At 30.4% G+C, this 5,149-nt stretch overlaps 1 protein-coding gene across 1 annotated transcript in view; it reads right to left on the bottom strand.

Annotated features, from left to right (window-relative positions):
* LOC106116880 (A-agglutinin anchorage subunit) overlaps positions 1-5,149 on the bottom strand; it is a 65,546-nt gene that overhangs the window by 25,900 nt on the left and 34,497 nt on the right. The gene's annotated exons all lie outside the window — the stretch shown is intronic.

Genomic DNA, 5,149 nt, shown 5'->3' with positions numbered 1-5,149 from the left:
GAATATGACAGATACGTAATAACTAATATCAAATTTTGCCTTGTCACAATATATACAAGTTTGGCGCAGTATTCTAGTATGTTTGCCGTAATATGTAAGTATACCGGTTCGAATCTCAGGCTACTTTTCTTTCATTTTATCAATCACGGGGTTATTTTTTCATAACCAGTAAAAATTTGGTAATGTAAAATTTTGCTCGACAACTTTTTTTTTATAATTTTCGCTGTCGGGTAGAAAGAAATTTAAATAACGTTAACAACAATTAGGTCAGACCATCGCGGGTGAAGTGAGTGGGCGGATCGTGGATTGTCTTTGCGGGTTTTAAGAATGGTACGCGCGGAAACTATACGTACAAGTGTTATCTACATATGTGTGCGCGCCCACGCACACTGGAATGTTTATTGCAATCGACCAAAAATTTGATGTAGTATGGATATTGACATTCAGTTTTTTTTCTTTCTTTCTTAAATATAATCAGTATCAGTAAAAGGTAAAGGTAAAAGTGTTATTTTTACCGGTACAAGTTTAACAAACTTGAGTAATAAACAAATTACATGCCAATAGCATCGCTTTATCTCCTTCATTTTTGTTTGAAATAGAAAAGTACTTTAACGGTCAAACTCATTAGTCCAAAGCAATATCAAAAAGTACCTAATAACTACGGCGATAAAGTTGAATTACATGTGCTTCGATATTAAAATTAAAAAGTTTAAATATAAAAAAAAAATAGTGGCTTGGGATTTGAACCGCGGACCTTACGTACCAACGGCGGCGAACGGTAAGGCCACGAGACCAAACTAGCATATATGATGACAAACTTAAATTTGATGTTGGTTTTATCTACCTAATATCTGTCATCCGTGTCGAACACTTTTAGTAAATTTTGAAAAATGGTTTGATGCAAAGTGTCAAATGAATGTAACAGAAGTAGTTTATTCCAAATTGTATCACAAGTATATAGAGATAGAGTTCAATTTTGTCAAATGTACCGATATTTTTGCGCACCTTGACTGCTTCGTTACTTATGACGCTGTGGCTGCTACGATATTTATGAGCATCTTGCATGTACTCATATATTTGACGCTGTGTATGTACCGATGTATTTGAGCAGGGTGAATGTATCTATTATTTTGAGGACTTTTGTTGTACCGATATAATTGAATACTTTTGGTGTACCTATATATTTGCATATCTTGTCTGTGACGATCTATATGACGCTGACTGTACATTTTACGTTAACAAATACCAAGAAGTATTTCCATAGCCGCCATGTTATCGAACATTCGAGAAATATACCAAATTTGCTAATAAAATACTCATTATTCATGACATAATATTGATTTTAAGTATCTTTTACGTGTATTATGGCAAGTGACATGGTATCGGGAAAGTGTCTCCCGTGCTCCACTTTGAGATATTGACGGCATAAGTCTCTTATCTCAAGACTAGTGGATTGCAATTTGATATCAAAAGGGATCGCGCGAACGAAAGATAAAAGTAATGCGGATTTAAACAGTATTCGAAAACGAATCACTTTTTACTGTTGAAATTTATTTTCATTATTGACTTTCTTACAGTTAAAATTAAATGTAATTATTAAAAGAACGAAAAATAAATAATGAAATATTCCATTCGATCTTCAAATTTCAAGATGTTTAAGTAAACAATTGCTGTTAAATTATACACAGGCGTTGATATCTTAATCTTTAAGATATATTTTTCTTAAAATAATGAAGTTCACTGTTATTAATTAGTTTTCTTTAGAAGATTGTGAAAAACAATACTATTTTTAACGGCACAAATTACAAAAAATGGTGAAATATCTTTTATGGAATATAGAAAATACAGTAGAAATGTTAAGCAGTGACATATATTTATTAGAAGTTGGTATAATATTTGACTTTTACGGTCACGTAGTAAAACTATTATTAAACTACACTTAGATAAAAGGCCTGTCAGGATGTGACGACGGTTTGGAGTACATTATGAATGATATACGTATAAAATATTCTATTTTATACAAATGATGTTAACATAATGTGTTCTTATCCGTTTACCATCCATGACTTTTATTTGTTACAAAAGCCGGGTTTACATTACATTATTTTAATGAAATTGGACGAAAACGGTCTCATAGCGGCAAACCTATATATTAGACTTAATTTAGTCAAATCCTTTAGTGAATCATTTGCTGATATTAATTTCCTTACTGATTATTAAGTTTTGGGATGAATATTCTTATTCATTTATCATTTCAACTTCATGTCCATAGATTTTTGTTCGTTTTATAAATAAAATGTTAAAAATGGAACTGAGAACCCATGAACATGCTTTTCTCAACCGTTCGTTGAGTTTGTTAAGCAATCATCGATACCTTCTTACAATAAAGATATTATTCAGTACAAATATACGACGCCAGAGAGCACGGGTCTCGATTTTGCATCCTCTTGAATATTTATGAGCCGTAAGTCATGAATAAAATTTGCTTCTTGCATCTTTAATTATTCGCACTGCTTTCCTTGTATTTATAATTATAATAAGAATGCTAAATAGACGGTTCAATGTTTTTAATTCATTTATTGTAAATGACGAAAATAATTCATTAAAATCGTTTGCGCTGCAGAAACATTTGTATCCCTCTCATTCTCCCTAAGAAAACTAAGGCAGAAATATTGTTTTGAAAGAGGAAACTAACGTAGTCACGCAGATTATTGGTGAAAATTGTACACGAATTGTTTGAATTGATGCTTCTTTTAGACATTTTAATAAGGTCAGTGTTGTGCCTATACACCGGCAGAGTGTCGGATTTTCTTCCTAATATTACATAGTTAATTGACTGTGAATTTGCCCAATATATTATTGTAGTTTTAAGCATCTTGTTATTGTAAAGATTATAAATTCTGTAAAATATAAAATTTTCTTTCGATTAGCATTTAAAATTCACTAACGTCGTTGAAAGCTTACGGCGGTATAAAACTTTCATTTCAACTTTTTTCGTTTCCCTTTTACCAACGTTTATTGCATTTTAACAGACATAAGATTAAAGAGTCCAAATGGACTGCAGTTTGAATTAAATACCTTTTTATGTTCTGAAGCTCTGAATACACACTTGTATCGTTTAGCACAATGGTAATTACCGGAAAAAATTAACTTTAAAGACCTTGTTAACAATGTAAGCGATTTTCAGCCATTTACACCTCAATTTTTCGTATACAAAATCCTGTACCGGTTTGTGACACACTGCACTTTTATCTAATTCTTTTATAATGGTTCGAAAACTCAAAAACTACCTAACTGATTTCAAAATTACTTTTATTGGTGTGATTCACCTAGATTAGATTCACTAGTGTTAGATCTGCCTATAATATTTATCTTCCCCGGACTGCTAAAAAGTCTTGTGATTCGATCCAGAAAAACAATAATAAGAACGTTATTATTAAAGTTAGTAAAAATTTATAATATTTTATTAGTAAAGCAAATTCATGTAAATTATGTTGGATCAAAATATATAGAAGTTAGTGGGGAGTTAGATGGTCGGTCGTTACGAAGGCGAAGAAACCTTGTTATCCCGCACCTGCGCCCTCTTACGGCGTGTTTGTCTTTCTTATGGACTTTGAATTGATTTGTTGAAGCTATAGGAAATGTTGATGGGAATTTTTCATCGTTGGCTTGAAATATTATTCGGCACAATTATAATCTTACTAATATTATAAATGCGAATGTTAAGATGGATAGATGGATAGATGGATGGCTGTTTGTTTGAAAGTATCTTTAGAACCACTGAACGAATCTCAATGAAATTTGGCACACATATGGAACATGGTCTGGAAGAATACATAGGCAATTAATCATGTTTTTTTTAAATTCCGCGCAGATGGAGTCGCGGGCGACAGCTAGTTTAGTATAAAGAATCTAATTCGGCAGGATATATAGATTTCACCTATGGATAACATTAGATGAGTTTTTATATATTATAGAAAATATAAAAGAAAAAATCCGATTGACTTCTATGACGCACAGTAAAAAAATTGGATCACTCAGTCGTCAAAATGTTCAAATATTTATGCCTCACAAAAACCACATACATAAAAAGATACAATTTTAAATTATCTTACATATTATATTACGTTAGAATCTACATCATATTTGATGTGACAACAATTGGAGTACATTAAATATTGTCTAGTTTCTAGTATGTTTGATGTAATCGATACTAGAGTTGACCTAGATTGCAGAGTTAATATTGAACTAAGTGCATTCATAACGTCGAGCCGAATTTGCAAGATGGAATATCAAATTGACTCTCGAGTTATGAAGTGACCTAGTAAATGTTTACGTAATATACTAGTTACATGAAGAAAATTATTTATCTATACTTTTATTTCAAATAATTGTTCATTTACAGCTTTATAAATTATTTTTAATATTATACGGGAATCAATTATACAAGTATTCAATGTGCATTATTGATTTAGATTTATTTTGTTTTGTGTTTGTAGTAATTAAAGAAATAACTGAAGTAAAAAATTGGTAAATTAATTAACGTTTTAAAACCAATACTTGCTCCCGAAGTCTATTTCTCAATTTCCTGTTTCCTGTTCATGAAAGAAAGTTAAAACATTTTGTTATTTCTAAATTCAGAGAACTTATTAAACAATGTTAAAGGTAAAAAATTCCCTAATGAATTTAACTAACAAGGAAAAAGAATAAAGTAATCTTTTACGTAAACAAATTAAAAATGTTGATTAATTTTTCTGAATAATACTAATTAAAATCCTGTTTTCTTATATTGTTTTCTCGTTATGTTGTTATATTCTTTGCGCTTTTAATTGTAATATCGCTTATACAATGAAAGCTTTATGTATTAAACTAAATAATGAAACACTATCAATGCTTTTTAAAAACATATTTCATAAATCCATGTATTGTGAAGTACAGTCAGCGTCATAAACACCGTAACAGACAAGATATGCAAATATATCGGTACAAAAAAGTCCTTAAAAACATCGCTACCTTCTTGAGAATCTAATCTAATCTAATCTAATCTAATCTAATCTAATCTAATCTAATCTAATCTAATCTAATCTAATCTAATCTAATCTAATCTAATCTAATCTAATCTAATCTAATCTAATCTAATCTAATCTAA

The sequence above is a fragment of the Papilio xuthus genome, unplaced genomic scaffold (genome assembly GCF_000836235.2).
Source record: "Papilio xuthus unplaced genomic scaffold, Pxut_1.1 DF827714.1, whole genome shotgun sequence".
Taxonomy (NCBI): Eukaryota; Metazoa; Arthropoda; class Insecta; order Lepidoptera; family Papilionidae; genus Papilio; species Papilio xuthus.
This window is presented reverse-complemented; position numbering and strand designations above follow the sequence as displayed.